At 45.0% G+C, this 27,657-nt stretch overlaps 1 protein-coding gene across 4 annotated transcripts in view; it reads right to left on the bottom strand.

The window, feature by feature from the left end:
• The window catches only part of EPHX1 (epoxide hydrolase 1), a 272,143-nt gene that overhangs the window by 202,952 nt on the left and 41,534 nt on the right, over positions 1-27,657 (bottom strand). The window contains exon 1 of one of the 4 annotated variants that reach the window (XM_085610398.1): positions 15,054-15,186. The exons of 1 other annotated variant lie outside the window; for it this stretch is intronic. The gene's annotated coding sequence lies outside the window, so the exon portion shown is untranslated. Of the gene's footprint in view, positions 1-13,586; positions 13,704-15,053; positions 15,187-27,657 lie in introns of those variants that run through there. 2 more of the 4 variants (XM_085610402.1, XM_085610399.1) reach the window with 2 other exon arrangements.

The raw sequence follows: 27,657 nt of genomic DNA, 5'->3' as shown, positions 1-27,657 counted from the left end.
ACGGTTTGTTCATTAGTTGCAACTCATTAATACATGTTTAATATCCAAATACAGCAATAAGCAACAGAAAGGCGATAGTCAACTTTTGCAAATGGCCTTCCATTGCGCGTCGACACGAATCGCCGCATTTTGTTTTAAAAAAAAATTAAAATCTTCACATTGAGTAGCAGATAATGAATTATGCGACACAACCAACAACGGCTAGAGCAGTCGTCCTTGAAGCCGGGGAAAACGGATTAGAGTCTCTGCGGGGACGCTCAGTAGCCTGGGATTCTGAGCAAATCACTAAATCTACCTGTGACCAACTAAATTAATGAGTCCATCTGTGACACAACTGGTGCTCATGTAAAGCGCCCGGATATCTTCAGGTCGAGGTCACCCTATAAAAAAAAAAAAAAAATGGGAAAAACGCCACAGCCGCACAATCGCGTAATTCCAGTGGCCTTTGTGTATGTGTACCAATGGTGTTGTCTGTACTTGTGTTTTATCAGAAAGCCCGGCTTTGGCTTTGTTAATGCACATCTGGTGTGTTTAAGGTGTGTATCACGAAGAACAGCGCTTTTGTTACAGTGGCACTCGTAATTCTCAGGGCCAGGTGTACAAAGCAGTTTTTCAGTCACAAATGCACCGAATCAGGGTTTGCAACAGAACCACTGCTTTTAGCAATATACTGAACCCCTTTTTAACTTTCTACTAACCCCGAAAATGGGTTGGAAATTGATCAGTTCAAGAGCCCTAAAGTTGGGGTGATAAGGCATTCATAAACGGGATGGGGTCCCTTGCAATCCCTTCCCTTTTGTGAATGTTTAAAAAGAAAAAAGTTTCTTCGATAGCAGGCAGTGATCCACAAGACCCCTTGAAAACAGGCTGCATTTTTTTTTTTTTTTTTTTAAGTTTTCTGTATTGAACCATGATCACACACAGGGTGGTCTGTTGACCCCAGCAGGCCACCATCCTTGTGATGGCATCCAATTGTAGTGAGTCACAGCTAATAATATTCATGAGATAGGTCGATTGCGACCCACTATGATTTGGATTTTTAAGAACCTACTTATTAGTACATAGGTCGGTTCTTAAAAGTCTTTACTTGATGCAAAAAAATGTTCGCAGCCAGATGGCTAGCCTGGCCTCTGCATTTTAAGCAATGGGTGGAACCCGTGGGTGGCTCAGTGTGTTGCTTTTACAACGGGATCGGAAACGTTTCCATTGTGACCTTTCTCCTTGCTCAGAGTTTATAACTCTACACTTACAATCTGTCATCGCTTCAGCAGGAGATAAGGTGCACTCGAGTGACCTAAGGAAACAGAGCGAAGGCGTCACCAGGGGAAAATTACTGCAATTCAAGCCTCAGATAAAATATTTCACAACTAAGAAAGTAATGCAAAGTGGAAAACAACAATCCAATGTTGGATTATATATATTTTTTTAAAGGTCAAAATGAGTTCTTCATGCTGGTTACACACACACACACACACAAAAAAAATCACTCTTTGTGAGAAGATACCAAGAAAAACAGAATGTTTCTTAATTACTCCCATGTCGGCTTCATTCTTGGCTTTTACCCTTTGTACTCTTTCGCGCAATATTATCACTGATAAATTATGCATTTGGTAAAAACTAACTTTTTCTGTGGCCTTTCAAAAACCGCAATGAGGGAAACGTCTCAAACACGCCAGGATACGGCATCCACTATTCAAAGAGTGAGTGAGTGTGTTTTTCCTATATCGGCATACAACGAACACAGAGAAAACAAGGGGCCACGGAAGTAATTGGGGGGCATCTCTTCCAGGAGGAAGGGGGACCTTCCACTGAGAGCATCACCGGCGGTATTCCACTGGCTCAACTGTCCAGTGTCTTAAGTATTCAGACCTGGGGCATAACACAGGCACTTGCAGTGCTGCCCCCCCCCCCCCCCCACTCATCAAGGGCCTCGCCACCCTTCAGGGACAGGACGGGAGCACATTTAGCCCAAGAGCAATAAATAACTGGGAGAAATGGTAGAAAAAGGGGACCCTCTTCATTTTGCGTTATGCCGCTGATTCAGACGCCACTATTGGACAGATTAAACTTAAAGTAAATCTCACCAAAGTGGGACTATCTGTTGACATCAATTAAGGGATGAGGCCTAGAAGATCACTGCGACAGTTCAAAGATCAAGGGGTGAGATGGTGCGACAGTCCAAAAAGGAACAGGTCCAAGGACAGCCCAGGGCAAGTTACAGTCCTGGCCTGTAGGAGAGAAGTGTAGTATCCAGGCCAATTTGAGAGACCAAGGAAATAAACAAACAAACAAACAAGTGCCATCCTGAAGGCAGTGTGAGTACCATGGAGAGGGCCAACCTGTAAAAGCGTGGCTGCCTCTAGCAAAGTGCCTGTCCGATCAGTGGCGGTTATAAGGAACAAGGGAACCCAATCTGATTGGTGAGGGACCTTGGGTAGTCATGAGTATTAAACAAAGTGGTCCCTAGACAAGGACAATGTATTTACTAAAAAATTAATATAGAATCAGCACTATATTGGAAGCTGTCCAGCCGGACAGTTTATATTTTAATTCTGAGAATGTAAAATCGAAACAATGAAGTGGGACACAAGCCTGTGTCCTACTAGGTGTACATACAGAAAAGACAAAAAACAAACAGGAAAGCTCAGGCAGAGCGGTTTGCTTGCATGTTGTACATTTGATGTTGTGCAAACAGAAATATGGTGAGACCCCGCTACACATAAATAATATGCATTGGTAAAGTGTTTACGGAGTACATATGGTCGACGACGTTTCGATCCCGTTTGAACATTATTGGGATCATCATCAGGACATTAGGTTTACATGCCTGACTAAAGGATTCCGGTATGTAAATTAACTGGAAGTGCTGTGTACCACATCCGCAGTAACACTGCTGTGGAGCTTCAAGCTGGTCTATGGACCGTTGGCTAGAATGATGTGTACCGCGTCCGCGGTTACCACTACAGTGCAGCTTCAGGGTGGTCTGTGGACCTTACTTAATTAGGAGACAACCACATTCACGGTAGGGACGTCCGATGTGACCGATGTGCGTATCTTCGCCTAAGTGGGGTAAGGCCAAAATCTAGATGCACCGCATCCACGAACTGCCACTTCAAGCGGTGGTTTCAGCGAACCGAGTGTTACGAAGCGCTGAGGGTAAAGGATCGTCTTCGCAGAAAGTCTTCCAGGATACGCACATCCTGGAAGACTTTCTGCCAAGACGATCCTTTACCCTCAGTGCTTCGTAACTCTGTCCAGCTGGACAGCTTCAAATATAGTGCTGATTCTGGTTCTATATTCATTTTTAGAAAATACATTGTCCGTGTCTAGGGACTACTGAGTTTAAAACTCCTGTCCTATCAGTGGCGGCTGTTTATATTTGAAAGTTGTGAGGCGAGAGGGCGAATATTTCGACCCACTTTCGTGCAGTGATAGAAACCCCAAAGCTCTTGATCGTGGCCAGTTATACACAGTGCAGATGTCTGTATGTGTAACCAGACCGTCACAAAGTCAATCCGGATTGGTATACTGGGGAATAATGGCATCCATGTTTATAGCACTACAAAGCCCCAGCCTGTAACTAAAAACAGAGAACATGCACGAGATTATTTTAAAATTGTATTACATACAGTATACAGCTGCCACCAAATGTGCAGGGATTTAGAGTTGAAGATGAAACAAGCGTAGTAAAAAAAAAAAAAAATTTTGTTAGTAATACACAATCATACTGTATCTAGTGCAAACCTTTTTTTATATGTTTCTATTACAAGAACAAACTTCACAGCTCAGCTGCTAAAACCCTTATATTACCTCTCAAAAGAACACAGTTTAGACACCAGGGAGCCTCAAATGATTCTTTCAATTAAAGCCATATACACTGGCTCCCAAGCAGCCTTTAAATGTGCTGATTAACCAATTACACAGATATACATTTATTTTGGGCATTAAGCATCCCGGAAAAAGGATTGCTTCTTCTCTTGCTGTCTGGCTCACCCATACCTCCACAGCATAGACCCTCCCCCCAGCCCTTCCTTTCAGCCAGAGGCACCTCAAGGTCCGCATTATCTGTCATGGAACCGCTGTTATACATTATAAATAAGAAAGGAAACGTATGGTAACATTAAAAAAGATGTGAAATGATGTTCCCAATAGAGCCCGCACAATTCAATCACTGAGGTTATCCACACGGCACTTACGGCTAAAGGAGGTTTTGTTGTTTTTTTGTTGCTCCATAGGGTTACGCTCTCTTTATCTCATCAGCCCACTTGCAAGGTGCCCATACGAAAGACATGGACCCAAATTGGGAACTGTACGAAGAGGAATTGCATTCCAAACACAGTTATAGGTGGTGGAATATTCCTGCACCCGGATTTACTGGATCCGGGAACAATCTGGGTTTTACCAGCTGGAAAATCCAGCAGGTAAAAATCGCTGAGGGAAAAGGCTGCATTGTAGCCAGGACCCCTTCCATGAATGCTGCTCAGACCACAGACAAGGCAGATGGGGAACATTACATGCTCCCAGTGCCAGCCAACATTCTCCACCCCTTTCTTCACTCTCCTCAACCACACCACCGCAAAGCTGGTGGAAAATGTGTGCTTTAAACCCCATGGAAAATGGAATACCATGCAGAGTCCTTGTAAATCCAGGCCCACGCGGTAATTCCCATTACATTGAGGTTTAACTTGTAATTGCACAGTGCTTGCGGTTTGTTATCACACATTACCGGTTACTACTGGTGCAGAGTTTGAACACTGTATGGAGAGGTGGGCACTGCACTAAAGGCTCGAGACTTGCGCTTGGCTCTGCTCGAGGTCCTGTTGGAATCTCGAGCCCATAACAAGACAAGTTTTCATGTGACTTCTGTCTGCCACCCTCCTTCTACCTAGGTTGTGGCATAATGGCCAGAGCTGCTCCTTTGGAACTGGGGAATTTGGTTCAAGTCTCGGCATTCGCGCAATAGCAGGCTGTCATCCTGGGCAAATTACGTCCTCTGCCCGTGCCTATAAACATTGACTGTGACCTTGTGTAATATAACTTGTGTTTATGTAAAGAGCTCCAGAAAATAGAAAAGTAAAAACAAAGCGTTAACATAAGGAATGCCAGATTCTCAATTCCTGGCTGGTTTGTAAAAGTGAAATCAGAAAAGCTGGAAAAATCGTGGCTTCTCCGCTTAAATTGTGTGATCTTCGGTAAGTTTTATTTCACCAAAACCCCTTTTTAGGTCGCGCATGCACTGGTCTTGCGAGAAATTTTGTGAGGGCTCCAAAAAGTGCTACCAGGCCAGTCTAGAGCTACAATGCATGTGCGCGAGTCGCGCTTTACCGCGATTACTTTCACTTTTGCGGCCACACGGCCGCTTTGATGTTCTCCGTGAGGCTTCAATAGATTGCAGCAGTTAAAACAAGCATTGGCATAGCCAATAGGTCTCGCTTTTGGGACCTTATAAGTGTTTAGTTATGCAACTGTTGCATGGCTAAACACTTATAGGGTCCCAAAGGCGAGACCTATTGGCTATGCCAATGCTTGTTCTTCAGTGTCGCATATGAAAACACTTTCAAATAAGTGAGCTCAGAATACCAGTTACACCTAAAAAGCATTTGTGTTTGATTTAATAGACTATAATGTTGCTAAATATTAATCTAGGCCATCCAAAGGGTTTACATGATAAACCAGCAGTGAACTAAGAGTTAAGACGGTTAAGTTTAAAAAAGGTCACTTTTAATAAGTGCTTCTCTGAGCAGTGCTATAATGTGACACATTAATACTGAGGCGTTCATGTGTTAAAGAATATACTTTTTTGAATTTTGAAGAGACTAGCGTATATTACACGGTGTTTGTGGTAGGATATACATATCAACATTTTCAGGGCTCGGCTTGCGCATGGGCTCTAAGAGGCGAGCCAGACCCGTGGCTCGGCTCTCCCTGTTAATTTGTCGGCTTGCCCACCTCTACCTGCAACTTTTATCTGGGTCCATTTTCGGCTACTTAAAGTGCCTGCGGATAGATCAACAAGGATTAAAGGCCCAGTTATCACATCTAGAAATATTTAGCAGCGGTACTTCAACGCAATGTAACTTCAACAAAAGACAGCGATTACACGAGTCCACCAGAATGTAAGAGACTGAGGCAGTCATTATTATATTGCATTGTCATCTGTGCACTTCTTTCTCTGGGGCTGGTGTTGGAGCCTAGGTCCTATTCTCCAGCCCAAAGTTCTCACTTTGGTCTCTAGAGCTGCCGGGTTTCATACTGCAATTTTGAGCCCCAGCCCCATACACTAGCCCGACTCCTAAACTCGGTCTTTAGAGATGGTTAGCCCTGAACTTTTACCTCTATTTCTAGAGCTGGCCCATATTTCAGTCCTGAACCTTCACCTCTTCTGATAGGGCGGATGTGCGCTGGGCGCCTTATTCCAAATTGAGTTTCACCTCTGCAGCTGATAATATAAACTGGGCTCTATATCTCAGCCCAGAGTTCTCCCCTCTCCCCCTAGAGGATATTTTCGTGGCCTCCTTATTTTAGTACAGACCTCTCAACTTTGTAGAGTGAACTTATTTTAGCGCGTGGGCTACACATTGCAGCCCTGTGCTCTCTCTCACCTCTGCTTCTAGAGCGGTTTCAGCCCGTGCTCTCACCTTAGCCTCTAGAGGAATTTCAGTCCTGCACTATCGCCTCTGCATCTGGAGTTTGCATTATAGCAGGATTCATATTTCAGCCCTGAGCACTCACTTTCCAAAGAGAGGGAGTTGATGTTTGAGCCCGAGTTCCATATTTCAGACCTGATCGCTCACCTCTAGCTCCAGAACTGGTATTAGATCCAGGGTTCCATATCTCAGCCCTGTGCCCTCACCTTTGCCTCTATTTTAGGTACTACTGCCTGGCATACTTCACTCCTCCGCTCTGACCAGAGGTGGGTGAGGTACTGAAAGCTTGAGGCAGCCTCGAGGCAGATGCCTGGCTCAGCTCGAGCTCCTTTTGTAACCTCGACCTTAAGACAAGTCGAGGCTTGTGCCTGCCTCACACCGCCTAAACTGAGTGTCCAAGAATTAAAGACAAACCTGTAAAAGACAGAGAACGAGTGCCCTGCACTTCATTTGATGAAGGTATGGCAGTGTCTAAGGGCAACAACAACCATTATAGTGAATATGGTTATTTTTCTCAAAAGAATGTTGGAGAAATTCGTAAAAATATTTGCATTTTCTAGGCGACACATTCAAATCCTTTGCTCACAGCAACGAGGAGTTCCAACTTTCGGAGGGAGCCAGGCTCCAATACATTCAGCTTCGTCACTGGGTATTCACGTCTTCCTTAACGCAGGCCGCCACCCAAGCGTTCACCCCTTTTGAATGCTTAGTGCGCTCCTTCGACGACTCGAAGGGACTTATCTCTCGGACCTATCAGGTTTTACAACATCCCCCGCTTGTGACTCTCCATCCTTATCAACGTCCCTGGCAAGCGACAACTTCCTCTGACATCGCTCCAGCCCAATGGAACCGCCTGTGGCGGGATATCCCGATGGTATACTGCAGCGTCTCTCAACGGGAGACTGCATATAAGATCAGGACGCACTGGTACTACACCCCTCTGACTGCACAGGATGTTCCCTGCTTCCCCTCCCCTGTGCTGGAGATGCTCGAGCTCCCCGGGCGATTTTATTCATATTTGGTGGGCCTGTCCGCTCTTGACTATTTTGGAAAGAGGTACTTGGTCATATTAAAGTGGTGCTTGGCTTCCCCCTGCCTGAAACTCCAGTTACAATTCTCTTTGGCCTTTAACCTGACAACCTACGGGTGCTTACCAGCAGCGACTGGCATATCGCCCTTTACATGCTCGGCGCCGCTAAACAACTCATTCCGTTGTACTGGAAAAAAGCAGAGACCCCTCCCATTAAAGCCTGGTTAACGTGTTTGTGGCACACAATAACTATGGAATTACTAACAGCGCGCTTCTTGCAGTCTAGTGACACCCATTTCACCAAAATATGGCAGCCATTAGTCACCCACCTTTGTAAAGTGGAACGCGTGCGTCTTTTGCCCCCGAAGCTCCGGGCTCTACGCCTCTTTGAAGACGCTGTGTCTCCACCTGAACCGGACAGATTATCTACCTAATCAATCTGGCCCTATCCCTCACCCGCCACGGTGCGCCCCGGAAGGCAATCTGACCATTCTACGCCTTTGCCCCCCCTTCCCGCCACCCTACTTCCCCTCGCTATTGCTTTGGATCACTATTCACGGATCACACAATTCATACGGCTTCCCCCTCCGGTCTCTTTCTATCTGGCTTTAACCCCCCTGTGCTACTCCTCTTTCTTCTCCTCAAACCTTCATGCCTGCTAACCCGCCTGAATCTCTTTCTTTCGGTTTCGCTCTTTATTCTTGTTCATGTTGAAGTTGGGTCTTTCTTGTTCTCCCAGCCTAGATGCTCCTTTACATTGCACTCCTACGCAGTGCCTCTTGTACCACGCGGCCGGCCCGCCATGGGTTGTAGGTGGCTTGCTGTGTAACATCTGCATCGATAACTAAGACCTGTGCTTTGTACGCCTATTCTAAACTATGCGTCCGGCCCTACAAAGGGTTGTAGGCGATACGCTGTGTACATGTCGACCCTTCCTTTGGTTCTCCTTTGAAAATAAAACGGAATAACATCAAAAAATGTTGCATTTTATAACGTGCAATGGCCTTGCGGGATCTTAAAACAATACTGATATTTTAGTGTGTGTATATACACACACAATACTGTATGTACCAGGACTTCAGAACAGTAGTAAGAGCATGGGTACTGTTATTATAACATAGGCAGTTAGGAGGCTCTATTTCTGTTGAGGTGACCTCTTTGCATGACACTACCCGTCATCCGCACATTCTATGTATTCTGGAGCTGGAAGGAACAGTTGTCTCCTGTGCACGCCAGAACACCATTTGTTGCAAAGCTATTTCAAGGAAACCACCTTTTTGCCCATTCTTTAGGCCTGGTGGCTTAATGCACGGATGTAGCTCTGTCGCCTCATATAACTGCTCCATGTGTAGTGCCAACAGCAACTACTTTATTTTGATTTAGAAGAGAAGAGGAACAATGGCAAAGAGGACTCTAGCTTAGCACTGGGGAGCGCCGAGTGTCCCCCTACATCAGCATTGGTGTCGTGACTTAGAGTAATGGTGGCAGAAAAAGAGGTGTTTATTCATAGAGGGTGCCCCCGTAAATAGTGCGGATATGGGGGAAATGGAACTCATTCAGAGGAAACATATGCGCTCCTCTGCCGGAGGAATCTGATCCAGACCTTAGTGACTAATACCTACTCACGGTCCGGGAGCCACAGGACCTCGCTAATATCAGTGATTGAACACTGCACGTCGAAAAAGCTGAAGAGATGCAAATATCCACTCCTAGCCACATCCAATACACGACCTTGTACAATGTATGATCCTGCAATTGTAAATGTTGTTTGTAATCAGCAATGTTGTAAGCAAATACCAATAAAGAGAAGAGGATTCTCCAACGAGCAGCTCGCAAGCTACTGGTAGTTCTCTAGCTACCTACAAGTAGCTCTCCTGCGTGCAGTCCCACCGACTAAATTTGAAGCTTTTCCTAGGTTGAATTAATATTCAGAAAACAACATTTTAAAGTGTGTAATCGAGACGGAAATGTGTGTATTTTCAGAACAAATGAAGCTGATATTTGCAGAAAAATGACTAGGTTTCCAAAAGATATCTAAAGTTTATATTGGAGTGATAAACATGTGGCTATTAGAAGACTCGTTACAAACAATATTACCTCGATGCTCGGACATTGCAGCTGTGGCTGATATGTATTACCCATGTTGTTACGTGGGTATACATTGCTGTTAATCCAAATTGACAAAGCTTCTTTTACATTACTGCTGGCAACACTCCTGATACACTAAGGGTATCACTGCTGGTGATCTTGCATAGAGTGGCCATTAAGGTAATCTTGTCTAATCAAAACTAATACTAGTAGCTCATGATGATATTCATGGAACAGATGTAGCTCTCGTTACAGAAAAGGTTGGAAACCCTGGATTTAGAATAACACAGATTCCTAAGAGAGTAATTTACAGGCACTGATATTGGAAACCGATTAGTACTCACTTGTTCAATCTCAGGAGGAACGGAAGTTGCATTAATCCCTTCCCCGCTCATGACGGAACCACTCCGTCATGAGCCACGGTTGCGCTGTGCTCATGACGAAGTGGTTCCGTCATGCTGTGGCCGTTGGCGGCCGCTCCGCCCACGCGGCGCTAATTCCCCGCCTGTGAGGGCGGAGACGTGACGGAACCACTCCATCATGAGCACAGCTCAACCGTGGCTCGTGACGGAGTGGTTCCGTCACGAGCACAGCGCCACCGCGCTGCCCCCAAACCCCCCCCAGCGCCGCGGCGGAATTCCTGCCGCGGCGAAGGGGTTAAGAATCAAACCCCAAACTGGGCAGTCAAACACCCCAAAATCACATGTTAATTTAGTAATATTTACATTCTCAGATAAGTGCATATGTGCAGCCTCAAAACAAACATATATTGCAATGTGCTAATGAGGAGACTGTAAAACATACCTTTGGTCAACCGTCTGACAAAGTGTCTTTCTGAAAATAGAATTAAACTATTTCATGTGCTCCTTGTCATTTCAAGGAAAGATTTTTTGGAAACTTGTCAAAAAGAGTTGCTTCCATGACTTTGCGAAAACTGGTTCCCTAGTGTTTTTTTCCCCCTGAAATTCATAGAAGCTGCTTTTTAGTTGTCAAATCGCTCATCATTTTTAAAAGATCTGTCAGTAGCCTAAAAAAAATAGTCAATTCACTAGAACAGGTTCGTTAAAATAGTGTCTAGTTTGACCAATAGGTTTAAAATGCAGTTTATCACTCTATTTTCTTGTATTGACTCAAAGCATAGCTCCGACCCATTTTTTTTAAAGCTTTAGCGGCACCTCCTTTGATTGACAGGTTGGCGCCTCATCCCCCCACCCCGCGCCTGCGAAGTTTGATTTTAGTTGCTCCCTTACCCAGCAGCGATGTCAACCTCATACACAGTGCCTATCCCCGGGATAAAACATTGACAATCCCCCATGGCAGTATAAGCCACATGAACAATCCTAACCGATGAGACACAGACACTATCAACCCATGGGCAACAACGGCCAAAGGGTCACTGTCAGCCAAGAGGGAAGAGTCAACCCAAGGGACAGTGAAGCCACGCACTCTCACAGAGTGCCAGCCTCACACCAGCCCAAGTAAAAGACGAGCCCCAATAAGCCACAGGCATAATGTAAGCTCAGGGAACCTAGCCAGCCACAGGGACTGTATCAGCCCAAGAAAGGTTCCAGTAATAATGGCACAGCATCAGCCCTGTGGGCAGTGCCAGCCACCTGGACAGTGTCAACCCAGGGGACAGACGCTGCATGGACAGTGATAGCTCCTGTTTGCAAAATAAACATTATTTGAGAAGCTGCTCGTTTTAAGAACAGTTCACGCACCAGTGACAATGTGCGCCCCGTAGACAGTGGCAGCCAGGGACGGGCACTAGCCGTAGAGACAGTGCCAACCAAGAGATTAGTGTCACTCTAATAGAGAAAATGCCAGACACTGGGGCAGTGTAGTCTCATTGAGAGAGGCAGCCTAAAACTACCCATAGACAGTCGTAAATAAAGCGCTATCCCCCGGGCATCCTAGAAGACAGCACCAGGGAGACTGCCAGCCCAACTGATGGCACCTGTACAAGGACACTTCATCTCCAGTGGCACACTGACCGGTTGTAAAATTCTGGGGTTTTGAACACTGGACTTCATGGGTCTGATAGAGCAAAGCTACTACAATTACAGAAAATTCAGTCACCCTGCCAGACACAGTACCAAAGTCTACTACGGTAATATCACAGAGAAAGAATACATTCCATCAAGCAAGCATTCCCGAACCACTTGAACAGTCTTCACTAACACACATGGGAGCCTAAGACTGACAGATAATTCCATTTGCATGGCCACACCCACCAAAGTGTAAAGCTGTAATTCAATTCAACCAAAAGAAATCTAAAGAAATCTGACACGACAAAGCGCTACAATACCTCATATGGGGTAGTAAACGTGATCTAAAGGCAATTACAGTACAATACATGTAACACACTAGCACCATAACACTCAGTAGTAGGGCAATCGATTGTAGTTCATGCAGACTGCATTATAATGTTCCTTAAACTTCTTGACACTCTCTCACATAAGACAGACAACACTGCTGTCGGTCATGCCCATCACCCAGTACTGTACCACTCCACAGCAATAAACCACCCATCACCAACTGAACAAGCATCGATAACTGAAAAGATCTGCCACATGCCGCTGGCCAACGAGGACTCGAATTTAGTCCACCACTGCGGGTTCCAACTATCTGCATCAGTAATTTTTAACCTTTTAACTTCTGAGCAATCCCAATTAATCATTACTGGATTCCGGGGACCTCAACTGAAACATTATTGGACTCTGGGACTACCACAGAGTCATTACTGAATGCCAGGGACCCCAGCATAAGCAATTTCAAGGATTTGGACCACAAAGCAAAACACAAAAATACAGACACAACAAACATTCATCAAATACAGAGATGATGAAACATTTTATTTACACGGATGATCAATCTACAGATGATGAAACCTTTAATTTAATTCACAAATATATTTTTTTTTTATTTCAATGGGAAGGTTGGATATTTTTACATTCAATTAAGGCCGCCAGTAGGCATCGCAGACACCCTCAGAAATCGACCAAAAACTCTACTCCCCGGACACGGGGTGTTGAGAGCTCCGTACACTCCTGAGCACCAATTCAACTGCACTTGCTGCACAAATAAAAGCAGCCAAGAGTAGCAGACTGACACCTCTACCTCCCTTACCCCTTTCCCATCATGCCTGACCATCACTCCCCTCTTGAAACAGACTCCCTGTCCCTTTCAGAAAAACACAAGCATTTGCAATGCAATAGGTCTTGCATTAACAGGAGTTTAAACTATTGGTATAGCAATAGCTTAAACTCCCGAAAATGCTAGACATATTACATTGCAAATATATATTTTTTTAATTTACTAGCGCCCATGCGGAGCTTTCACATTCATGAAGGGCGTATTCTACAGTAAAGTGAAAACACAGAATGGGGGTTTTCCAAAAAAAGCATGTTTGTCAAGTTGATAAACAGATTTTTTTACGTTGTAAAAGCGCCCAAGCCGCGCTTTCCCTTTAATGTCGTCCGCGTACCTTTCTTTAGAAGCAGTTTGTGTAAAGAAAGGGGTGCAACCTCTATGAATCTGTAAGCGTTGCATGGGTGTCAGTAAACAAATTAAATAAGTGCGGACGCTAAATGCAGACAGCGCTGCTAAAATAAATAAGCGCTGTCGCTAAATGCAGACTTTGCTGCTTAAATAAATAAGTGTGCCCGATAAATGCGGACCGCGCTGCTAAAAGAAGGAAAGAAACGCGGCCACTATAGTTAAAGTGGACCGCCTTTAGTAAACATTAAAATAAAAGCGTGCGGCGTGCTGGGAGGTAGTGGGTGCAATAGCGGAAGAGCATTAAATAAAATAGCGCTCACCAACTTATAAAGCAGACAATGTAACACCAGTAAAAGGTCCAGTCGTCATGTGAGGTTACAAATGCAGACAAGGCGTACCAAGGAGGGACTAACAAACCTAATAATGAATCGGAAGCCAGCGCTTACGAAGGACAAGGACACAAGCCAATTACAAATATGGGCGGAGAGTGGGCAGGGCTTCTATTCCGTACTCCACTACTGCATGCCTCAGGCTCGACCTAAAGAAAGGACCTCCCACACGCTGCAGCCTCTCTGCAATAAGGGTGCCATCAGACCTAATGCAAGCAAAATAAACGAGCATCCATACATCTTTTGTCAAATAAGAGTCACAATTGTGATGCAGTCGGCCATTTACACTTTTGTTTGCTTCACTAATGGGACTTCTTAAAATGTTTTCACTAGATACAGTCTGATTACCCATTACTAAAAGGCATTCTTTAAAAGCACAGTTTGGGCCTCCAACCTTTTCTGTAATAAGATCTACTTGTGTTCAATGTAAACATCCAGAGCTACTAACAGTAATGGTGGCCACCCCTTCTAAGATGGTCAGCAGTGATAACATCAGGTCATTAAGCAGGGTTGCCATCAGTAAAGTAAAAAAACATTATCAATTTGGAATGCCTCCACATTGGTAATGCATAAAAACCCTGGTTCCAACCCCCTGGCACAAATGTAATAATATGCTTTAAATACATTTTGAAAATTGAACCATTTTTCTCCAAACATCACTTTACAAATTATAAAAATATACACATTTTTGTCTCAAATACATGCTTTTGTACTTTTCGTATACATGGAATATTCCAACCAAGCAAAAGCTTCTATAATAGTACGATGGACTGCAACCAGGAGAGCTACTCACAGGTACCTGGAGGGCTACTGGTAGCTCACGAGCTACTCGTTGGAGACGCTTGGTTAAAGAGTTCTGCCATAAAGGGACTTGCAGAGCTGCTCAAGGCTGCCAGGTTTCTGAAACCGGTGCACCCGTCTCACACTTTATCATCTCGCACACTGCTAAATGCCCACAACATGACAACCGCACCTCGGTGGCCTTCACCCACGCACGAGAAGGAAACACTTCCACACAGGATCACACCAAAGACACGACCCTTCCAACCACACACCACAGGTGTCGCGTGCTACCCATGTTGGCAAGTGCTTCGGAACCCCATATACCACATAGTAAGCACTATATAAAATATTGCTATACAATACACAGATGTACAGTGCAAGGCATGTGCACCACGAGGAAATATCCAGTCAGAAGGATGGAGGTGGTCGGCTGCTGGAGTCCAAGCACTCAGACTGCGCTAGCTACAACACACACACTTTCAGGCGCTATAGTGATAAATAACACGAATACGTGCTGCAGGCCTCTGGAGGTTTCTGCTGCCCCTCTGCCACTGCTCCCGGGAGCCTCGCTCTGTGACCCCCGCCCTCCTCCCCAGGCCCAGCGGCTCTCACTACCTGCAGGAAGCTGCCAGGTCCGACCTGCTCCGATGCACCCCGTCGGGAGCCTCACTCAGCCTGTGCGCGGGAGGCTGCTGGGAGCGATGAGAGATCAGGCGGGGCCCGCCCCCCCAGCCCGGGACACGCCCAGCCGAGCCCGCCTCACATCGGATGGAGCCGGGCCGCCTGCAGGACCGCCCAGCTCCTTCATGTCCGGAAAGTCGGAAACAGTAGTGCCCCGTACCCCGTGCACAGACTGTTTACAGTACTGCGCGGTCGAAGTTGAAAATAAACATTATTTAGTGTTTGGATGTGGAAGTGTCACGCATACGCCTATCCCCTCCGTTCACTGCATGTTCACAAATTTTAACCGTTTCGTGACTCGGTGCTATGCTGTCGCCAACGAAGTTTGCGGTTGAATTTACCGCGCAAACAATTTTGCGAACAGGGCCTATGTCCTGGTTGTGTGCTGCCGGTGTTCTAACTAGATGACGGAACACCTGCGGGGCTTCCCGGCACTGCACGCGCCCTCCTCCGGTGTTCGCGCAGCTGAACGTAAGAAGCTTAAATTCAATCTCGTGTCAATAAACAATAAACCCACGTGCTCGTTCGCGCGACTCTGCAGCCGGGTCAGAGCAGGGGCCGCGCTAACACTAGTGCGTTTACCACAAGCTTCGTTCACAAGTGATCCTCGTGGGAAGCCCAGGGGCGTGGCTACCGGTGGGGCAGCAGATGCACCTGTATCACCTGTGCGAGGGGCGTGAGGGGCCCACTCACCCTAATTCTTAGTGTCTGTTATGGGTTTATACTGCACGGCACCCAAATTATGACTGCCGTTTATAGCTCTATCAGGGAGGGGGGGGCATGTTTTCTTCCCTTGCTACCCCACTGGTTTAGCCTTAATTAATGTTATGTTTGTGGGACCAGCTTGTCGAAGTCACACACGTACGGTGGATGTTGGATTTGCCTGGACATTAGGGTGACCAACTGGCATGGGTGCAAATTCAGGACAGTGAGGGTGCAAATTCAGGACAAAGGGTCAAAGTTCAGGATAAAAATTCAGGACAGGAGGTCAAAGTTCAGGATAAAAATTCAGGACAAAAGGTAAGTTTTACGGACACATCGGAGGAGGTTGCACAATAGTACATAAGTAAGTAAATAGATAACCACTTAAGTACAAGTGAAAATAATTTTATATTAGGTTGAGACAATTGTGCACTTCATGGTTTTTCAGTATGCGCGCAGCTTTAAGCAAATGTGCAGGTCTTTTTGTGGTAACAAAACCGCCCCCACCCCACCTTTCCAGCTCCCAGAGAAAACGCCTGATGCCCGGTCCTGCCAGTCCGGCCTTGCTACCACCTTCCAATGGCGCCCCTCATCTTCACATAGAGCCTCTCTCATGTGTATTTAATTTCTTCTATAGTGCTACTCATCCCAAGTTTGTGGGGCAGAATTTTGGAGTGTTTTACAACACACACATATTATATAGAGACAATCACTCATATAAATGTGAAAGTCAATGTATAGGAAATGTTGCTTAAGATAATGAGGCTTACAATGTGTAATCATACTTTCATCCATTATTCAGCCTTTCACCATTCATGACCTTCCATCTGTGTGCCCATCCATGTCCATATTCAACCATTTACAAACCTATCCTTCCATCCATCATTTCACTCATCCATCCCTCCATCCACCCTTTTCCTCCCATCCATTATCCATCCATCCACCCTTTCACCCTATCCATCCGTACACTCATCCATCCACTCTTCCACCCATCCATCCATTCACTCATCCATCCAGCCATTTACATATCCAGTCATCCTATCACTTACTCATTCATCCACCCAGTCACTCATCCTTCCACCCATTCACCCATTCAGTCATCCATTTACCCATCCCCCCTTTCTCTCTCAATTCCCCTTTCACTTAGCCATCCATCCTTCCATACACCCACCCACCCACCCGCTCATGAATCCATCCATTGGACCTATCAGTCATCCATCCTTTCACTCATCCATCCTTTCTCTCATCCATCCACCCTTTCACTCCTTCACTCATCTATCCATCCTTTTGTCCATCTACCCGCCCTTTCACTCACTCATCCAGCCTTACATCCACCCTTTCACTCATCCGTCCATCCATTCACCCTTTCACTTATCAATTCATCAATACGCCCTTTCACTTTTCAATTCATCAATCCATCCATAATTTCACCCATCCATCCACCCATTTACTCACCCATCATGCACCCTTTCACTCATCCATCCATCATTTCACTCATCCATCCTTCCACCCATCCCTTCACTTACTTACTCGCTCACCTTTTCACATTAATTATGAGCTGAGCCTTTGTCTGCAGAGTTGCAGACATAAGAGACCAATCAAGAACTCCACCGTCGCTGTAGTTCCTAAAGCAAGGGGTGGGGCAGGGTTCTCTATGCCCCTGCACAAAGGCAATCTGAAAAAGTGGAAGGCATGAGTCATGCATGATGCACAGTGCCTGGACGTGGGGCGACTGTGACATGGTGTTGTTTCCAGAGCTTTAAGTGGGATGAAAAAACTAGGATTCTCTCCAAAACGGAGTTTGATGTAATTAAGGGCTTGGCTTAAAACACATAAACTAAAAATCTGTGCTTAGTATAATGTGCCGCCCAACTGGTATTTTTGTTGCTTCTGTCATTGCCTCCAGATATATAATACAACAAGTAACATTACACCTAGAACAAGTGTTACACCTTCAACAAGCCAGAACTATTGTCTTTGTCAATAGTTGTTAGTTGCATAAAATAAAACAGCAGCAACCATGGCTTCCTTGAATATAATATTGAAAATGCGTCTGTTCTAAACCGATGAGACTCTGAGAGAACTATAATCCTTTCCTTTGAACTTCTTTCACCGCCTACCTTTTGTTAACTGGATTCTCACCTAGCAGCAGCATGGGCGTTTTTGCACTTCCATGTGACAGAATGCCTACTGCCCTGGACGGAGGCTGGAGGAGGCCACCACATGCTGTGCCAGCCCAGACTGACCCATTGTCATTCTGTATGTGGCAATCAGCCCCACACAGAATTACAATGGGCGGGTGGGGCTGCTCTTGTGCTCAGAGGAGTGCGAAGCGGGCTCCTCAGGGAGCTGAGGCCTTTCACAGGGGAACAGCTCTGTTCCCTGAAAGGCCCAAAATTACGGACAAAAGGCGTCCGTAAAAGGGATCCTAACGGACAACGGACGTGAGGTCCAATTTACAGACGGTCCGTGAAATTTACGGACGGTTGGTCACCCTACTGGACATGCTCTGTAACACATAACTGTCAACTGCTTCCCTTTACTTCTCTTCACCCACCTGACAAACAAAATACCTTCAAACGTATGGAGACAGCACACAGAAATCAGTGGCGGCTGGTGACATTTGAAAGTGGTGCGGCGTAAAATTAGTGCACCACGGTGACAAGTGTAGCGAGCGTGCCCGAAAAACCCAAGGGAGTTCAGCGGGGTGTTCCCCCCCGAGAATATTTTTTAAAAAGGTGGGCAAATGGTGCATGTTCAAGCAAATTTCCAATGTTCCTCTTCATCTGGGAAAAAGTTATCCATGTGCCAAATGACAAAGGTAAATGCAATGCATAATTATTTACTGCCTGAAAAAGCCAGCCCAGAGTATAAACCAAACTATCCATATCCCAGACCTTGCACCACCAGTCCCTGTGCAAACCATATCACGAATTTTCTGCACCGACTCCCTGTGGACTGTTAGATTTCTAAAGAAAACAATTGTCAGCGTTTCTAGATTCATTTAATTGAAATATGTTTTGTTTTACTCATGCACATGCACTACAGGACTGAATATCTTGTTTGAAAATTCATTTTTTTTTCTTGCTATAATGCATGGAACATCTATTTCATTTTGAAGATGCATCACGCGCCCATGGAGCCCTCATTGATGTAGATTTACAACATTTCTGCCCTTTCTCTTCAGCAGTCCAGTACAGTCTCATCACTCCCCCTGCCTTTCCACCTCATTCCCGTCATACATGTACACACACACGTGGACAGTGGAGCAGGGCACTACAGCACCTGAGGCAGAGAGGCCCTGATAAAGCGACAATGAGACATGGACCAGGGTGCATGCATGGACACACAGACAGAGAGACACAGAACCTGACTGACATGTGGACAATGAGGCATGGACACAGACCAGGGTGCATGTACACACAGACAGAGACACAGAATCTGATATGTGGTTTGTAAGGGTGTCCTGCTCATGCAGGGGCATCCTCACACTTATGACCAGGTACCCTGCCCTCATGACTGAAATGCCTACCATAGGGGTGACTTATAGGTTTTAAGTATAGTGACCTCAGATATAAGGAAACCTACATCTGTTCTGAGAGGTGCAAGCACCACCACACCCAGGCTGCCATGGCAGGCCTGTAGTCAGAGTACAAGTGAACTTCCATGAGTAGCACAGTACATGCTGCACCCCATGGGAGACCCCTGGTGTACCTATGCCCTGAGTATCTTAGTACCATATACCAGGAACTTATAGGAGCACACCAGTAGCCAATTGTGGCGGTAAAAAGTAATTTCCACAGCCATTTCGGGAGAGAGAGCACAGATGCTGGGGTCCTGGTTAGCAGAATCCCAGCAAACTACAGCCAAAACACACTGACACCAGGCAAAAAGTGGGGTAACCATGAAAGCAGATCTACTTTGCAACAAGTATGGATATAGTTTTCCTTCCTTATAGGCTTCTCACCTGTTGTGGATTTTTTGGGCCATGCATGTAAGGTTCTTCTTACCGTAACTGGTGATTGCAATAGCGACCTGTGTAAAGCTTGTCATACGTGTCTCAGGAGGGTAACTGAAATGGTCTTGTTTGAAAGAACAATAAGCATAGCAGGTAGATCAACACTAGAGCAAAATAATCCATAATGCCAAGTTTGAATGAATGGGACTGAGGCATGAGCATAAACATGAGGCTTTGGCATTATCCTCTTGGATGTTAACAAAATGATCCAAGAGGTACTACATGGAAAGCTCCCAGACCAGATGGCTATGGTATAGAGATTTAAAAATAGTGTTTGATGAAGCAATGGAAAAAGGGAAGCCAATAGACACAATGCTTAAGGCAACAATCACAATGATCTACAAAGATGGGGAAAGATACAAGTTCAGAAGATCCTACACACCTCTATCTCAAATGAACATGAACTTCAAAATACATGCTAAAATACTCATAAGACAATTTTGTAGGCCTTCTAAAATATAAGATTCACCCAATCAATGTGTACTCACACCCTTCTGTTTCAGAGCACACAACCAGATGAGGTTGTAGTCTGTTGGAAGAAGTAGGCGACAGTTGTACTTGATGAAAAAGCCCTTGACTCAGTTTCATGCATCTTCATATTCAAAGGTCAAAGCAACGGTTGATTTGGGTAACATTACATCAAACCTGTCAAGCCTTCATAATATGGCCCCATAGCTAGCTTAATAACCAATGACAAAAACTCACAGAAAATAACACAGGTACCACTGTCGCTCCTACTGTTTTCAGAACCACTAGTGTTTCTAGTGAGAAACAGGTATAGGAACAAGGGCATACCAATGGGTGCACTGACCACATAAGTTTGCTTCACACATGCAATGTCCTATTATTTGCGAAAAAGAACACTGATTACTGAGTTCTGAAGGCCTTCAACAGGTACTCAAAGTTCTCTGGACTACTGGCAAACTGAGGCAAAACAATATATTATCCATCTGTACCCCAGGTGACACCATCATATAACCTCAAGTTGTGTTGCAGGGATTCTGCACATACACAGAACTATGCGCAGGATAACAGGACCTCGGTGTGGCCTCAGTACCCAAAATCCCCAAATCGACTAGCTATAGTGCCTCATTTGTTCTCCTACATAATCAGGAAGCTACAAATGATTAGAAAACCCAGAACACAACACTCCCGACTCTGTCAGGAATCGCGGTAGCAAGACATACCCTTTCGCTCACTCACTCATACCTGTCCACAATAAGAATAGACAGTCACTGTTATAGTTCAAAATGTTTATTTTAACTGTAGTGCTCTATAATGCAGTATATCAGCCACTACCAGCAGCAAAAAACATAAACCTAAAACAGTTAGCATTGTTGGAATTCCATAGATTATAATAAGGGATGTCATTGTATACAGACAGTGGATAAAGGACTATAAGACCTAACCACCCTCACCTTGGTAAGAAGAAGTTTTATTATATAAAGGAAGATCTCTGGGTTTTGTCAGCAGACCCCATACCTTAGTGCCTAGATGGAATTTCTACATCATAGGAACAGCATAGCTCTTCTCCCTGGAAAGGTCCCTCTTCAAGTGTGTTTTAGCACAACATGCATCCCCATAATATCAAAGGTCGAGTTTCCAGCAGTAGCAGCTGTGTTAGTATGTTTTGTCTAGGTGCTAGGGACTGACCAGAACAGAATAACAAGGGGCATTGTTTATTGACCTAAACTCCAGGAACAGGCAAAGAATGCAGAAAGCAGACGGTTCCCATGAGAAGGGCACAAACAAAGTCTTGCAAAATAAAGTCATGTAGTAACGTGCGCAAGAGCAGCATCATGGCAGCAGAGCTCTTTAAGTCACGGTTCATTCGCTCAACTATTGAATTGCCCTCAGGCCTATATGGAGACGAAAACTGCACCAGCACCCCCATAGACTTCATTGCATCCTTGTACGCCTTAGAGGCGAACGCTGGACTTTGGTCAGAATGGAAGGTGCTACAGGCAAACGTCCCGACAAAGACAAGCAAATCTCAAATGGCATTTCGAGCGCCAGTGCTGCGTTGTGACCAAACCCATAGGAATCTAGTGCACAAATTAACTGCAACAAAAATATATTTATATGCAGTATCAGAAGTCAATGGACCGCAGTGATCAAGATATACACAGCCAAACTGCTGATTTGAAATACATAGCTGTGTTTATGGTGGTCGTGACACCATAGACGGTTTGATTTGTTGACAAATGTCACAAGAAAGCACATAATTACGGGTTTGTTTATATAAACCACGCCACCAATAACGTTGCTGTAAAATAGTGACAGTCCCAGACACTCCAGCATGTGCAGAAGTCATGCCCTCGTGTGTGGCTATGATCAAAGGAAGCCTCCTGTCCAAGTTGGGAATCAGCTGATCCCCAACTGACGGAATTGTAGCATAAGGAACTTGTTTGGGAGATAAATGAAGACCTAAATTCACCCTTTACAATTGACCCGGCACAATAGCGCAACTTGCTGAATAAGCATGTTTGGATCTGTATAAATTATAAATTTGTACTCATCCGAAGGAAGCAACATCAACAGAGGAGGATGAAAATGTTCCTACTTCAAAAACTCCTGTGTCTGAAGGGCAGGATCAAAGATAAACGTGACATCAGCCGATGTCAAAGAAGTAGCCCATTGTATCCAACGGGGATGCAAAGCTTTAGAGTTCAGTACATTCGCCTTAGTCACTGTTTCTAAAGCAGGGATAAGCGATACCATAAGAATGAGTTTCCCCTGCGCCAGCAAGAATTCTTTCAGAATCACCATTTGGACCGCAGTCAAAATCTTTTCAACATTCGAAAATCACATTTCAGCAGCTGTGTACAAATGTGATTTGTATGCAATAGACACTGTGTCACCTTTGTTGAACGTCAAGTATGTGAAACCCACCATCCCCAGTACAATACGTATGACTAGGTTTGTGGAATTAGCACGCGTCAAAAAGTAATTAGTCGCTAACAGATTGGACTGCAAAGATTGTAAAATAGAGGTATGTTCCAGAAGCCAGCAGGTAGAAAAATATGTAGGTTGTATCAACGCACAGAGCGGTTTGATATGCTGGGTCGAATCAGGGATGTACGTCCTCCTGAAATCTAAAAATCCCAGCAAAGACTGAAGCTTATTCAGTGTAGACGGAAGTTGCAATTGTGCACATTTCTCCAGAAAGTGGGGTGCTAACCCCCTACCTTCATTATTGAGCTTGTAGCCCAAAAAGAGCACCGCAAAACAAGCGATGAGTGATTTTGCCAAATTGAATTTGTATCCATAGTTGGCAAAGATAGAATAATGCGGTTGACTCAGACAAGATGCAGTATCAGTTAGTTGTCCGTCAGATAAATATCATCCACGTACGAGAACGCATCTGGATCTATGCTGTGCAACAAAGACACAACATGTGCAGCAAATGCCCCTGGGCTGTTCTTATACCACATAGGCAAGAGCGTAATTTTGTTCTGATTTCCAACAGTGCTAAATACTGTCAAATTATTACATTAAACAAACCACTTTGACTACTAGAGTGGTAGTAGTCAAAGTGGTTTGTTTAATGTAATAATTGCAACGCACGCCCATACAACCTTCTGTTCTATAGTAATATTGTGGCCTAGTTTGGGCATTAGTACTGGCCCAACCCCTAGTATTTACAAAAAATACTGTCAAGTCACAGCTCTCAGGAGCCAAGTTGTGACTGTGGAAAACATTGGATATATCCAGTGTCGTTTTGTATTTTTTACAAATAAGGCTGTTCACTAGCGCAGAGCTGTGTGTGTTCTGCCCCACAAATGTATGACAAGGACTATTCAAATTTCAATAATCTAATACAATGCGATATGAATTGTCTGGTTTTGATACCAGGAAAAGAGAATTATTCATTGGTGATACACAGGATTCAATTTCTCCTTGATATTCCAATTGAGTCAGAATGTCACAAACGGGAGCCTTAGTCTCTCGCCTGATTGGATATTGCGGTTGTGGCATAGACCGTAATGGTATCTCATGCGCCGGGGAATCTTTATCCCAGCCCACCTGATTACGGCACACCGCTGGGTCAAAGGGCTAATACCCACTCTGATGCGTAAGCCTGTTTAGCTTTCTCAGGGACGTAATGTGAAAAACTCGGAAGTATCACGTCCTCCCCTCGAGAAGCTGCCAGAACAAATGGTGGAGGCCAATCTGCCTCCGCCAGAAAATGTCATATGAGGAGGTGAGATTTTCCCAGAAAACCAATGTAATTGTACACTGTATATCACCTTCACTTTGCAAGACTATTACATAGAGTCTATCCGGGGGTGCAACTCTAGTATCTGCTGTTTCTACTGTAATAAATGTATCATTTGCTCTCGTCTCAAGACAGGGATGCAGTGCCTCCCGCACTATGGTAAGCTCCACTGCGCTGTCGAGCAGAGTCACTGTCCATGTCCAGTCTAGGAGCAGCGTTCTCACCATCAGAGGCATACTTTGCTGTTAAAGCGGCAACGTTCTTCTTTTGATAGGGGGGTCGAAAACAAGGCAGTCCCTCTTGTTTAGCTTTTAAGTCAAACTGTCGAGGTTGATCCCGTCCGTGTTGCGTGGTCGCTCCTTTACCATGATCCTGACGCTCCCCACCACCAACTTGAGAGTCTGATGTGTCCTGTAAAGAACGATGAGAGCGCTGATCAGGGACTTGAAATCTATCATGAGTCTTATTTTTTGTGTGCGCGTGCAAATCATAAGTGCGCTCAGAAGAATCAGGTGTCGGTAAACCAGCATGCGAAACCTGCTTCTGTTGTTGCTGCTCTTGTTTTTTATTTCTCCAGTTCTTTTTAGGAAAGAACCGGCCCCCTTCCTTATCAGTCTGGGCTTTTTGGTGTGGTTGAGTTTGAGTAAAAGGCTTAATTCCCAGACTATTGCCCCCTAAGATTTTGTAAGCTTTAGCAATAATCTATGGCAATTCGCGCTGTTTGTCTGCGTCAGCAACAGCCTCCAAGCTTTGTGCCACTTGTAAGCTAACAGCTTCACCCTTCACATTAGCAAGGATCATATCACAAACAATATCAAACACTCCCACCAGTCTAATTCCCAACTTCAGGGCTGCTTCGGCCCCATGTTCATCCTGAACACGTTTTATCACAGAAGGGAGAACGGTCACTGAGGGAGTGCCAAAACACATCGAATATACTGGTGCAAACACTCTACCCCAAATGTTACAATCAGCTAACTCAGGAACAAGGCCTTTAGGTAAGCTCATGGTCAGAATCCTGTGCTTCTCCACAGGTGCGGTATCTGGAAAAACAGCTTCAAGTTACACACATTTTTCAGCAAGCCAATAAGGAAGCTTGTCCTTATTTTGCGGGCGTTTGCCCATCACCGAATTAATCATGACAGGACTGAAAACTACACCACCAGGTCCCGGTGGTTGTGCAGCAACTCCAGGTGGTCCCACCTGCAGGTTGTGCAACTTGAACTGTATAACAGCTCTATGTACACATATTAACGAAGTGTGCAATACGCGTAGCTCTGCCACTGTAACAGCAAGATAATATGGATGCAGGGTATACCCACCCAAAACGGGTCACCTAGCCCCATCAATCGATAAGGGGCCTAAACGGACCACTGTCAAAGTGTGAAGAAGGGTGCCATTAAACTAAATAGTGTGTTGCCAAGCTGTTAACAGAACTTCAAGGCATCGATAAGGTTGATAATTCCGCCATAGCGCGGTGGCAGTATACTCATGAAAGAAATGATCATTCTCATCCACTGCTGGAAAGGAGACCCAAGAATAAAACACCTCGAAGCGGTGTGCAGCATCCGTCTCAACAACAAAAATAAGATCAACACTACTATTGGGGACTCCATATTGAGTCAAATAAGCGGTGACCGGAGAGCGGTTAAGAGCCGTTATGGCAACTGCTTTAATGAATGTAAGAGAATAACAATCTATGAGCGGCAGCGCATTAACAGGCAAAAGAAAGTAAAAAAGCCTTTTAGAATTCAAGCTTGAAAAACCTATAACTTCACAATATAGTAGGCTACACTGTCACAACTGTCTCCGGAAACAGATGTGAGGGGATTGTGGACAAGCACAAGCACTACTCCGGAGTCTCACAGATAAGTACCAGACTAAATGTTGGCGGCGCCATGTTGCAGGGATTCTGCACATACACAGAACTATATGCGCAGGAAAACAGGACCTTGGTGTGTAGGGGCTGAGCCTTCCTTCCGCCTCAGAACCCAAAACCTCAAAACCGACTAGCTATAGTGTCTCATTCGTTCCCCTACATAATCACAAAGCTACAAATGATTAGACAACCCAGAACACAACACTCTTGAGTCTCTCAGGAATCGCGGTAGCAAGATATACCCTTTCACTCACTCACTCGTACCTGTCCACAATAAGAATTGACAGAGTCACTGTTATAGTTCAAAATATTTATTTTAACTGTAGTGCTCTATAATGCAGTGTACGAGCCACTACCAGTAGAAAAACGCATAAACCTAAAACAGATAGCTTGTTGCAATTCCATAGATTATAAAGGCAGATGTCATCATATACAGACAGTGGATAAAGGACTAAAAGGCCTGTTCGAGATTGTCTTTTTTGCATGGTTATCCCTAAACGTTTAGCTTCTTCCTCCTATTGTTTCCTGACCTGCTGTTGTTGGTTTTAGGACTCTGGGCACTTTATCACAGCTGATCAGTGCTAAAGTGCATATGCTCTCTGGGTAAATTGTGTTATGGATTGATGTTTCCATGATTGGCATATTTGATTTAATTGTCAGCCCCTAGTAAAATGCACTGAGTGTGCCAGGGCCTGTAAATCAAATGCAACTAGTGGGCCTGCAGCACTGATTGTGCCACCCACATGAGTAGCCCTGAAAAGGCGATTCAGACCTGCCACTGCAGAGTCTGCGCGCAGTTTGTAACTGCCTTGTCGACGTGGTAAGTGCACCCACTTGCCAGGCTCTACCCTTCCCTTACATATAAGTCACCCCTAAGGTAGGCCCAAGGTACCCCTGTGGGCAGGGTGAAGTATATGTGAAAGGTAGGACATGCCCTGATGTGTGTGGCATGGCCTGATAGTAAAATACTGCCAATTTCGTTTTTCACTATTGAAAGGCTATCTGGCCCATAAGAAAGCATGGGAGTTAATTTATAACATCTTATAAATATAAATTCCCATTGGGAACAGATAGAAAAGTAAAGTTTAGTATGCCTGAACTCAGAATCTAAAGATGCATCTTTTAGTAAAGGTGATTTTTACATTCTGTGTTTGAAAATACCACTTTTAGAAAGTAGGTATTTTCTTGCTCAGCCATCCTGTGTGCCTCTGCTAGGATGTGGATTGACTGTCTGGCTTTGGAGTGACAGGGGTTGGGGGGGTGCATTCTCTCATGAGTCAGGGGTGGGCAGAATAGACCTGGGCTACATTCAGAGTAGTGGGAGAAAATTTGCCTTGCACCTAAATAGGCCCTGTCTGCCTCTGACAATGCTGTCGCCACCTCCTGCCAGGAATCTGCACCAGAGAAGAAGGAACTGGTTCTGGCTGGGCACAGACACACTCTCTGCCTGAGGACAAAGGATTTGGGGCTATAAAAAGTGGGGCCCAAACCCCTGAACTTCAGAACTCTTTTAGACCAAGAAGACCGCCAAGAAGAAGAACTGTAGAAGCTGTGAGGAAGAATTACCCCTTTGCTGTGTGTTTTGCTGTGTTGGCCTGCAGTGGTTGCTTCTGTCTTGGGCAGTGAAAGGACTGAACTGAACTTTCTGCAATCTATTTTTGTGAGTTTCTCCAAGGGGTTGAGGTAGAGTTTGCCCCCTGTTCAAGAAGTCTCAGGAACA

This window comes from Triturus cristatus, chromosome 6 (genome assembly GCF_964204655.1).
Source record: "Triturus cristatus chromosome 6, aTriCri1.1, whole genome shotgun sequence".
NCBI lineage: Eukaryota > Metazoa > Chordata > Amphibia > Caudata > Salamandridae > Triturus > Triturus cristatus.
The sequence above is the reverse complement of the archived record's forward strand: the minus strand, read 5'-3'. Positions and strand labels throughout refer to the sequence as shown.